This window comes from Notothenia rossii (assembly GCF_949606895.1).
Source record: "Notothenia rossii genome assembly, chromosome: 3".
Classification (NCBI taxonomy): Eukaryota; Metazoa; Chordata; class Actinopteri; order Perciformes; family Nototheniidae; genus Notothenia; species Notothenia rossii.
Window position 1 is genome coordinate 22,188,037 of NC_136901.1, and position 12,557 is coordinate 22,200,593.

At 39.1% G+C, this 12,557-nt stretch overlaps 1 protein-coding gene across 1 annotated transcript in view; it reads right to left on the minus strand.

Annotated features, from left to right (window-relative positions):
• ache (acetylcholinesterase (Yt blood group)) overlaps window positions 1-10,384 on the minus strand; it is a 37,382-nt gene extending 26,998 nt beyond the window's left edge. The window contains exon 1 of the mRNA XM_079669702.1: window positions 10,160-10,384. The gene's annotated coding sequence lies outside the window, so the exon portion shown is untranslated. The remainder of the gene's footprint in view (window positions 1-10,159) is intronic.
• Between the last annotated feature and the right edge of the window lie 2,173 nt (window positions 10,385-12,557).

Sequence of the window (12,557 nt, forward strand, 5' to 3'; positions counted from 1 at the left end):
TATTTCCAGCAACAGAAGCAAGAGCAGCAGGCAGCTGTTTTGACAGTAACAGTAACATTACCTTGATAATATCCACGACCAAACTAAATTAAACCAAACTGTGGATTTTGAGAGTCATTACACACTTAGCAGACAGACAGACATGAATACTAATGTTGCTCTGTCTCTGGAAATGCCATTTTTTGATAACAGGTTTGTAAATAAATAAATACAATTTAAGGCTTGGGACTATTGATTGAAAAAGCACAAAAGTGTATTTAGCTGCCGGTGCAAAACAAGCAACGTAAGCTTTAGAGATGTTGGTAGGTGTAGTGCTACAGGTGTAGTGCTACACCTAGTACCAACCTACACCTAGGGTGTTTCTCAATGTCGAGTAAAGCTGCTCCAGAGCCACTATTTCAAGCACACTACGTCATCGAGTGCCGCCGAAGGACTGTTCCAATGTCCAGCATACTTGGAATTCTACCGAGCCCGGCGTACTTGATAGCGAGAAATTTCGAGGCTGCACATATGTAGAGTCCGCGGTCTTAAAATCCCCACAATGCTTTGCGCACGGACCAATTTCCCCAAATCTGTGGCGGAAAATGTAAGCCGGGGCCTCTCATATGACGCACACCTGCACACTTGCTCGCATGTTCCACTCTTCGTTTTCCGAATGCCAGGAAGTATTCTTGCCTCGCTTCTGAAGCAAGTGACTCGGAAGACATGTGCTACCAAGCAAGCGTACTCGACATTGAGAAACACCCCTAGTCTGTTTCCCCTTGCTTCCAAAACAGAAAATGCTAAGCTAAGCTAACCTACGGAGCCCTGGAGGGTTCATAGAGAGAAAAATAAATAAAACGTGGCCACGTTTTACTTTCTCGTTCGCACGCTTTATTAACTCGTGCGGACATGAAAGTAAAACGTGGCCACCTTTTATTTATTTTTCTCTCTATGAACCCTCCAGGGCTCCGTACTAACCACATATCACTAAATGTCTCTAACTAACACTCAATAGCATTGGTTTTTTGAATAAATCATAAGTGTTCTCTGTAGTGAGCATACCATTGACAACACTTTTTGTCAAAGCTGAAAAAAATATATATTATAATATTTAAATGTGTTTCTTAAAATCTTGAACTATTCCTTTAAAATCACTAATGTACTTGCGCAACTTTAACCTGGGATAACTTTTGAAGGTGGTCCCTGAGAAAAGAGAAAATAATAGATGAACACAAAAAAGATGGGGGTAGAACGAGGAGGAATCCCAGGGGTTGAGGAAATAAGAGTGGAAGGCAGAGGGGGAGATTGAGTGGAGGGGCCTTAGACTGGGTGGGAGAAAGTGTGTCACTTCTCAAATTAGACTGAGGAATTTGTGTATGAAGATCAGAGGAGGATTGGTTTCACTGGGGGCGGGCACAAGTCATGTGTCTCTTAGGATAAAACACTGGAAAGAGAAGTCAATATCACTGGAAGACACTATACAGCTACACATGTATCAATACATTTGAAAACCAGCTCTTTTACAGAAAAATAGTACACAAAAAATGTGAGTGTTTATTTTATGGATTTCCTAAAAGACCTGTAAATAGTTGCTTCCACTATCTATATCCAATTCAAATGTATTTATAAAGTATATTAAAAAACAACAACAATTGACCGATGAGCTGTTCAAAGACACAACACAATAAACAAACAAAACCTAAAAGGAAATACTAAAGTGAAGATGTGTTTAAAAGGCATGGTTCCCAAATACTAAGAAACTGGGTGTTTCTCAATGTCGAGTACGCTTGCTTGGTGGCACATGGAGTCTTCCGAGTCACTTGCTTCAGAAGCGAGGCAAGAATACTTCCTGGCATTCGGAAAACGAAGAGTGGAAAAGGCTAACAGGTGTGCGTCATATGAGAGGCCCTGCCTTACATTTTCCGCCACAGATTTGGGGAAATTGGTCCGTGCGCAAAGCATTGTGGGGATTTTAAGACCACAGAGTCTACACACGTGCAGCCTCGAAGTTTCTCGCTACGAAGTACGCCGGGCTCGGTAAAATTCCAAGTATGCTGGACATTGGAACAGTCCTTCGGTGGCACTCGATGACGTATGCTTGAGATAGTGGCTCTGGAGCAGCTTTACTCGACATTGAGAAACACCCACTATCTCACCATTGCTCCAACCTTGACCATTGGAACAAACATAAGCAACTGGTCAGCGGACCTGATCGAAATGTTCTCGTATAGGGTAAGAAAAAAGGTTGAAGCTAGCCCATTTAATGAATAATAACATTTTAAAAGCAATCTAATTACTTAGTATGTTTAGTAAAACATTACTGTCTATTTACACAATTAGATTGTGTAGGTTCTAGGCAATAAGGGTTGGTATGAGGGAGATCACCTGCACCACTGGGTCCAAATATCAGAATGAGATGCAGTATTATCTGAGAAAGAGGAGCATTCAAATGGAAAAAGCATTGGCCCAAGAATAGAACCCTGAGGGACCGCAATGGAGAGGCACTGATGGATAACAGAGTCATCAAGGATGACAGAACAATTTGTGTCAGAAAAGTCAAACCTGAACCCCTCCAGAGCAGTACCTTTAATGCCAACACAGAGCTCCAGGCGAGAGATGAGGATTCTATGGTCTACTGTGTCGAGTGCAGCTGTGAGATCAAAAAGCATAAGAATGGTGGAATCCCTAGAGATAATAAGAGATTGTTGAGACCTTTTCAAAGTGCAGATTCAGTGCTATAACATTGTCTTTAAACCAGACTGGAACACCTCAAGAATACCTTCTTTGTCAAAAGATTGTAATTGAATGAGTGAGGTCAGGGGTGGCAGATAATGAAGGATAAAGAAGGATAAGCCTTCCCTACATTGTTGATCATTATAATATTGTGCACACCAATGTTCCTTAAAAGTCTAATTTGCAGGTTACTGCATATATTCAGAATCAGAATCAGATACAGGTTTAGGTAGGTTTACACGTACAAGGAATTTGACTTGGTTTCGTGGTGCATAAAAACAAGAATTAAAAACACAGGTAGAGAACTAGAGAAATATAAAAAAAATAATTAAACAGCTAGAGCAGCAATTTAAAATGATACCTGAAATGTATTTGTGTCATCAGCTTTGACAATTTTCTGTTATCTGCTCCAGCTTTTTTTAAATATGTCCCGACACCTGCAACTTTGGAGTATTCTAAATATAGAAACAACATTTAAATCACCTTGAAAGATGAAATAAGCTCCAACAACAAAATGGGAGAGTTGAAAGGCTCAGGGGATTAGTGACTGTGCCACTCTTCAGTAGACAGAGGAAAGACTGGATGGTGCAGGAAGCAGTTTAGGCTCTATACACTGGGTTTCACTGTCCATGTTAGAAGTAGAACAGTTATTTAAAAAAATTATTGATTGATTATAGGTACAATTCCACATTTCACAACTTTAAGTTGCACATTCTTTGGCAAATTTCAATAGTATTGCACAAAATATACAATTAGTTTTCTATTCAATTAAGGCGCTTAGCTCGTCTGATAAAACATTCTATATTTTGATTGAGTTTCCAGTAACTTCCCTATATTACAATGTTTCAATTTCTTAATTTAGAGGAATGCCTTGAAAGGAAATGTATGTATGTGCTATGATTATTCCCAATGATTGGCTTTACTGCTTTGAATCCAAAGTAAGGCACTGTAAGTTGTTAGTAAAGTCAGAGTAGCTTATCCCAACAGATATGTAGAGAAAGGCTTGCAGAGTGAAAACGAGCTGTAACACAGTGTAATATATACAGTACATCAAACCAGTGAAGCGTTTCAGCTCCTCTGTGACAGACAGACAGCAGGGGGGCGGGGAAATCACTGGAATTTTACATTTTGCAGTACGGCCATCTTATGTTTCGCACGAACAGCAATAAAAAGAAATAAACACTCATACAGGGAGATATTGAGTAGTCCTTAACTGAAATACATCAGAACAACTCAAAATGTCTGAAAGTCGGAAATAACCTCAAGGCTGCACTAAAAAACTGAAAGGTTGTCAACAAATTTCCATAACTGTTGAAAGCAATAATATTAAGTTGAACCTAATATTTTTCACTTAAAAGTATTTATTTCAACTAAATCTGTTGACATAATAGATTTAATTAAAATCAAAGTTTCCATTTTTTTGTTTCGTGTCTGAAACCTAATTTACTTACCCAGACAATAAACACTCTACAATTGACTACATAATGTTTTCATTTTGGTTTTTGAGAGCACTATATTGCATAGGCCTACATGTTACACTGCGAGCTGTGGGAACACTGTCCGAGACTGAAACCATCAAACCAAACTGAACAGAAGCTTCATATCCATATCCTGAACTCTGTTTTCATGTAGTTGCAGAGAATAATCCTATCTTTCTAAATGTCAAGGGTTGTTTTCACGGCACTTGCACACGGACAGTGCTGACCTTTGATGGGAGAGAGAACCTGAGTCCAATATGGACTTTCTTATTATGTATTCTTCAGGATAAAACCTGATCCATAAAAGGGCGACACGATGGGGTCAACTGGACACATATATCTTTTGACAAAATGCATTGTCCCATAACCCAGCCAAAAAAAGCTTTCAAACTGATCTTTAACACAGAGATTATTTAATAAACCTCTTGAAAACTTTTCTTAAACGAAAATTGTTGTTGTGTGCAAGGGAAAAGTAAACAGAAGAGGTCTAAAGTCGAGTTGTTCCCTTTCCTTGGAATCCATCCAGCTTTATCATCTTTGATTCATTTAGGAGACCCATTAGCAAAAACGATGACAGCTAAGCCAACTACTTCCCTTAATGATTAGGCAATTGATCAGTCCTGCCACTACCAATAAACTGTAAATACACGTCAGATGAAGTGCACATACATGTAGCCCTCTGGTTTCAGGAGTCAGAAGGAGGTGTAAACGTAGATTCCCTTATTTTGTATAGTATTTTGATTCTTAAGTGACTTGAAATATAGAAACAGAAGGCTATTGTGGTGCAATGTTTTGTTTTGTAAGGGAGGCGTGTGGTGCAGTGCACAGTTGGTGTTCGGATCAGGTGGTCATAGGTTCAAACCCCACTGCAGCCAGTCAGCATCAGTGTTGGGCAAGTTACTTCCAAAATGTAATATATTACATATTACTCATTACTCTCTTTTGAAAGTAATAAGTTACATTACAATATTACTGTCTCTGAAATGTAATGAGTTACACTACTTTAGTTACTTTTTAGTTACTTTCACCAAAATAACCGCAAAAGAATAGCTAGGTATTTTAAATGCTAAAATGTAGTTTAGTGCAGCTCATTATGCATCCAGTGAAGGGCGATGTGGTAGCATAACAACTGTGTAGGCCCTTAAGGCTACTAACAAATTGTATTACAGGGCTTCGTTGAATACTCGATTCTGATTGTAAATTCTTAACATGTGACATGTTGTTAATACAGCAGTACAGACCGCTGTCAAGGACTATAATGAAGGTTAACATATTGTAAATCAAGGCAAATATTATTTAAACCATGCTCATGGTTTGAAATGGCAAACATTGAAAGGCAAAAGTATTATTAAAACCATGTAGCCTACTACATCATCACCTTGGTCCCATCATATACGATGGGAAGAGAATATTTACTGTGCTTGAAAACTGGTATCACATCATTATGTGAGGTTGACTTTGTGACCTGGAGAACATTTCAGCTGCAACATCAGCTCGTTGATAATAAGCTTGGGATATGAGATATTTTTGTAGCCATTCGTGGTGAAGGCATCTGTGCTATTGTCATGCTTGCCAACCTTTAGACCTCAGAAATCAGGAGCATTTCAAAATGCAAAATTGGAGGGGGGGGGCGGTGCTAGTGGATCGCCGGAGCTGTTAGATTAACATTAACATGCTTATTGTAGTTGTAAGTGCACTGCCTTGCGGCCTGTAGCACCATCCTTGATGGAGCATATGTGTGGGTTGGACCTGTATTTTACAGGAAAGGAGTGAGCAGAGAGTAGAGTAGTTGTTGATTCTTGTTCTGTTTTCTGTGAATATCTGCCTCACCCTCTCAGACTTTGAGTTGCGCGCGCTACTAAAGAGACGTGTTACCATGGAAACCAAACAATGGTGTAGCTGTATTAAAGTCGGAGTGGAAACAGTCGTGTTTAAATCAGATTTTGTCAGAAATCGGGAGAAATGCGGGAGAAATATGACCCCGAGAGGAAACCGGGAGAGGGCAATGAAATCGGGAGTCTCCCGCGAAAATCGGGAGGGTTGACAAGTATGGCTATTGTATGCATTATTTTTGACCCAACATTTCTACAGGCATGTCAGAATATGGTACTATTTTCACATGAATATTCTAGCCATTGTCTATTTTTATACCACAAGCTGCAAAATGACCGCCTTACCCCACTGTACAGGCGGGTAGTTGTTTAGATATACCTGGCACCTGCGGGCCGCAGAGGGGCGGCGTAGTTTCGGGCGACGAAGACTGCTGCTCCGGGGCTGGTGAGTCAGGCGGGAGTAAGCTAGTGTCCACAACGGAGGGTAACGTGATGTCCGCATCTGACCTGTTGCTACTGTCTGCAGTAGATGCAGTGTTGCTGGCGTTTAGTGATGGTTGCTTTAACCATTTTCGTATAAATGATTATCCACAGATCAGATGTGTGTCACTGCTGTGGAAGCACTTTGGAAATGATGCACGCGCAGCGGAGCAGGTCACGCGCACCTGACACAATTTGTTGTTTTTATTTTTCGCTACGTTCTCTTTTTTGAATGGTTGCATAACGTTCAACTTCCCCGAAGATCTCGACGCGAAGCCTGAAGGGTAAACACCAGGTTTACTAATCGACCCGCACAATTTGTCCGGTGTCGGAATGTCTCGCTATGTTAATACATTTCTTAAAAAACAAAACACCATTTAATTTCGGGTTAAAATGTGTTGTAACTGCGTTACTGAGCATTGTAACGGGTAATATATTACCCACATTTCATTAGTAATGCGTTACATTACTTCGTTACAGCAAAAAGTAATATATTACTGTAACTCCGTTACTTTTGTAACGCGTTACACCCAACACTGGTCAGCATGTCGTTGTGTCCCAGGGCAAGACACTTTTCCCCAAATTGCTCCTGTGGGGATTGCCCACAGTATTGAGTATGTAAGTTGCTTTGGATAAAAGCGTCTAACAAGTGACATGTAATGTAAGATTATACAAAATATTGTATTTTTCATCTTAGGAAACTGTAGCATATGTCTGGAATTGTAGAGTTTTTATTGTTATCTAACTCTTTTGGTGTGTGGCCTGAATTGACATCATTACAGGCATTGCTGGTTGACAGCAGAAATGTAACATCCTTTATGACTGAGGGGCCGTCTGGCTCCATATAATGGCAGAATGTTAATATGGAGAATCGCCCATGCAGTCTTTATTCTGCCCACTCCAACATGAAACTGTTCTCTGTTTTCTGTCCTGACACTTAACCCACCCACAGGCTGCGCAGGTTACAAGTCAAGCTGCCACTGCAGTAGCACAGTGTACTTTGGAAACTGTGAATTGCTAATACTATGCTTTGACATGGTATCAGCTTAAATGCGCAAGACCGTTTTTATTAGATTTTGATATTATGTGATCACGCTTATCAATATTAGATAAAATCATCCAGTGAACTAAATGTTGACTCTAACTTGACATCGTGTTCAAGCATAGAGCAATATCACATTGCAAAATAGGCAACAGAATCCAATATGTCATATACAGTATATGATGAAAATACAATCAATTATCAAATGCATTGGAGCTGTTATTGGAGTGGGATATATCTGTTTGTGTCTCTGTAACAGATGTAAATAAGCAGTGGGGTTTATTTAACTTAATTTTGTATAATCACACAAATTCTGTGTTTTATATTATTTTATTCTGTGTTCTTCGTTTTATTGAATGTTAAATACCTGGCAAGGTCGGAGATCAGTGGGCGGAACCTCTGAAGTGTGGTCGCTGTGCTCAGGAGTTTATTGTTGTGAGGACTCCCCCCCTCCTATATATTGTGTCCCTCACGTTTCCTCTTCCCTTTTTGTAAACGTTCCACGTGAGGAGTCACTGTGAGGGAAATTCATGTAAAACTGATCATTTTATCTGTTGTGAGAGATCGTCTCAACTTTACACTGGCTCGGGTCTCGTCCATTATCAACACAACGCAGAGACCGCTTAACCACACCGGTTACATCTCCATAGATTCAAGATTTGTAAACCTTTTCCAAAAGCAACCAAGCTGATAAAGTCTGTATTTTAATATGCTCCATAAAATAGTATACATATTGACAGATGGACCACAAACACTGTCCAGCTGTAAGGAATACGCACTAGGGCACCAAAGGTTAAATAGTCCTCAATAAATACACCCCTGTTTGAGCTGGAAATTGGTGTATGTTTTGCTACATTTCTGAGCCTTCTATAGGATCCAATGGGTATGGGTATGTGTCCAAATAAGTACATCTCTAAAATGACACCAGCCATATCATTTAATCATCTAAGCTTGTCAAACGAAACAGAACCACTAAGTGGGACTACTCCCTAGAGAGAGCATAAATGCAGAGTCAGAATTCACTTAAAGAAAGTATCCCTCCTAGAGAAATTGCATGCAAATACAACTTTTAATAAATTAGTAAAACCTGCAGCATCGATTACACTTTGGCAGTCATTCCACTGAGAATGCAGATAGGGAATGTGCACTGCCCGCTGCCAAGACTGCATTAACTGTTATGACTTACAGAGGCAATAAATTCAGGCTACAGCGAAGTGCAGCAGCTGAGAGGGAGGGGAGAAGGGCCACTTTGTTTTAACCACACAAACAGGGACTCTAACAAATCATCTTCTCTTCAGCTTATCTATCCACTGGCTTCAGCCAACATGCAGCTCCATGAAAGCCCTGACTGTTATGCAATGTGCAACACCGGTGGAGATCGGATCTGCCATCAGACAGACATACTGGAGACATTAAACATAATATGCTATTTGAAAGAACACAATTATTTTGATATTTAACTGCATCCTACTACAGGCTGGCATACAAATCAGAATACCTTTATTCGTCCCACTGAGTTACAGCAGAGCCAAAGAGAGCAAGATATGAATTAAGAGGCATGCATAAAATATTAGAGATAAAAAAATAGACATTACCCAAATTACAATTTACAAAAATGCCCTGTCAGCACCTTGTAAATCAACAATATTACCACTAGTTAGAATATCATGTGATAAAAGCTCAATAATGCCTGCGACTGGGTAAAGATGCTGAGTTAGACAATAAGAACCATTTGGAGATAGTTAGAAATATTAGAAAGGCCTCAGTATAATAATCTGCTGTGAATAAAGCATGTAACCACAAAGAGCATGCACACTTTTGCAGGAAATAATCAATCGTCCTCTGCAAACCAGAACATGCACATTTAAAAGCCTGCTGTATGTCTTCATGTATGTGAGAGAGACATAGAGACAGATAAAGTGGACGTAAGAAGACACCAACAACACACAGTGGCCACATGCGTCTAGCCATTGAGGCACGTCACACATCGATTGCCCGAACTGTCTCTCCAGCTATAACATATCCTGCCGTGTTAATCACCCCCCAAAGAGAAAACAGTATGTCGCACAATTAAATGTATTCTCGTAACAATGTAATGTCTCTTTATCGGAAAACATATGCCTGTGTGTGTATGTATGTGTGTAATATGCTATTCCTACACGCTTGTGGTAGTACCCTATATATTGAGCAAGTTACAATACAATTTCACTCGAACTAATTATTTTTCAGAGCATATCTACATGCCGATAAGACAAACTACGCCTTTTGATTCAAGCTTGATACCAAAACATATTTCAAAAGCTATGTAGTTTTAATAATAAAGAAACGAACCTTAAATTGCACAAACAGTATACGGGATTTGGTGTTGGAGAAACGCACGTACATAGTCTGACGTGGTACTGGTTCTGGAAAAATTGTGAGTAACCATGGCTACCGTTGATGAGGCAAAGATTAAAGGGCATCGCATCAGTCGTGCACGAGGTAAATCTTGTTAAAACTGCACGAGCTACATGGGTTGGCAGCTTGCACTGGGTTAATAGATGAAAGCTAATACAAGACCGACAGCTGATATTCATTAAAAACTCGGTACTACTGTTTCGGTTCTGTCTTACCTGGCTACCGCTGCGGAGCAAACCCGAGCCGATGACTTTGTTTTTCTTTCTTCTTCTTCTCAGTATGCTAAGAGAGCAAAACAGCGTCACCGGACTGTGGTTTGTGGGCGAGTTAAAATGTTTCCTGAAGCAGAGGTGTCTCCAGCCGGCTGTCAAACACGAAATGTCGGTAATGCCTCCTCCCAGCAGCGCGGTTACTGAACACTCGCTTGGTAGAACAGTGACGGTAGAGGGAGACTGCTGCTAATAAATAGTGCTAGTAAACATAGTACAAACAACTCTCGCGAGAACACTGTTTGATTCTCCTGTCAAACCCATGTGTTAAATGCCCACTGTGCTTTTATGTATTTCACAATGACTTTATTTAGCCCTTAAATTAATGAAATAATAATAATAATTAAAATTTCACTTTTAAGCACAATTGAAATATAAGATGTATTCAAAAAGCCCTAGACCTTTGTTGTATACTTGATTACTTTAATGTATTGTCATTTTTGTTATGTTTATTCTTGTCTTCTGTATGCAACTACCCTATTAGATTTTTTTCTTTGAAGACATGTGGTTTGTTCATGCCTTTTCACAATAAAGATCTAAAAAAAGTTTCCACTGTAATAGACTGATTGTGAAAAAAGAAGATGCTACTAAAACACAGAACATTGTACTGAAATGAATTCTTATTAGGACATTAATTATTAATAACATCCAGGTGAATCATGAAATAATTAAGGAAACATGATCAGCCGCTCAAATGCTTATGAATTCTCAATAATAAATTGCATAATTATAACCACTACCGACATGAGTATCCCCCGTTGTCACACGAAACAGCTTTTTATTTATTAAATCACTTAACTATTACAATTTGTATGCGTAAGCACTCAGAGAATCAGATTATTATTTACCAAAGAACTCAGTCCTGTATGTTAATATGTAACTATAAAGTATGTGCAACCTGTTTACCTATGCCTTTGTCAACAAAAATGATCTGCAAATGGTAATACATGTTTACAAAATTATGGAAATTATTTATTTTACTGACAAAAAAAATAAAATATATATGTGACCTCTAACTATATGACTTTTATTTGGGTGTGGCTCCATAACTGTTCATTGAGCTATAGTGAAAAGAACAATCAACATTGCTCTGGTAAAATAGATAGTATAGCACAGATAGTGTGTTTTTTCTGCAATACATGTGTAGCTTGTACCAAAAAACAGTCCTGACCACTGTTCCCTACCAATTCTGTCTAAAGCCCACCTGCTTCAGTATTGTTAGCATACCCCAACTCCAACCATGACCCTGACCTCTTACACACACACACATACACACACACACACACACACACACACACACACACACACACACACACACACACACACACACACACACACACACACACACACACACACACACACACACACACACACACACACACACACACACACACACACACACACACAAACTCCGCTCCAGGCTTGTAAAGGGACAGCTGTTGGCCGTTTATATTGGCACTGGAGACAACAACTGTTCTGCAAACCATACCACAGGCTTATACGACGGAAGTCACACTTAGAATTGTGGGAATGTTAGTTGTTATTCCCGAAAATGTGTCAATACGTTCTGTGGGTAGAGCAAAGCAATTTGGCCCATGCTAAATCTAAACCCATCCTTAGCATTTAAATACAAATGTAATATGTATACTGTATATTAACTTCGATTTAAATAGCGCCTTTCATGAAACCAAAAGACGCTTTACAATAGGACGAGAGGCCATGGGGGGACAAAAAGGAAAAACAGTCACATTTCACAGACAAGAAAATAAGAAGATAAAGAATTGTTTCACACAGGAGATGTCGCTATGACAATAAAGATAAGGTCAAGTTTAAAGGGTGATTCTAGTTTGTAACTCTCACAAAACCCTGGCTTGTTTACTTGTTTTTCTTGTCATACTCTGTAATGATGTTATCAAAAGTTGGGTGTTATGTTGATCCATTGTTTATATGACTAATTATAACACTGTAGTTTTCATACATGTTTTTGCTTTCTTATCATTTTTGTACTTGTCAGAATTCAAGTAACTGCAGTCCTGAAATGTTTTGTTCAGGTTTCAACAACGTACAGCACTGTAACTTTAAAAAGTGCTCTATGGATTTAATTGTTGTTATTGTATTTGTCAGTTTTAGAATAGAGATCCTTATATGTACAGTATAAAGCTCTCTAGCTCTTCAAATCCTGATGCTCCAGTCTTTATTTGTTTAAATTAAGTATTGCCTGCTCTGCACAACCCTCCAAATACTTTGCATATTTGTACACACGACACCTATCATCCATTTCCATAACTATACTGCAGATATTTGATTTTGTTATTATGCCAAGTACTTTGCGATACTATACTGC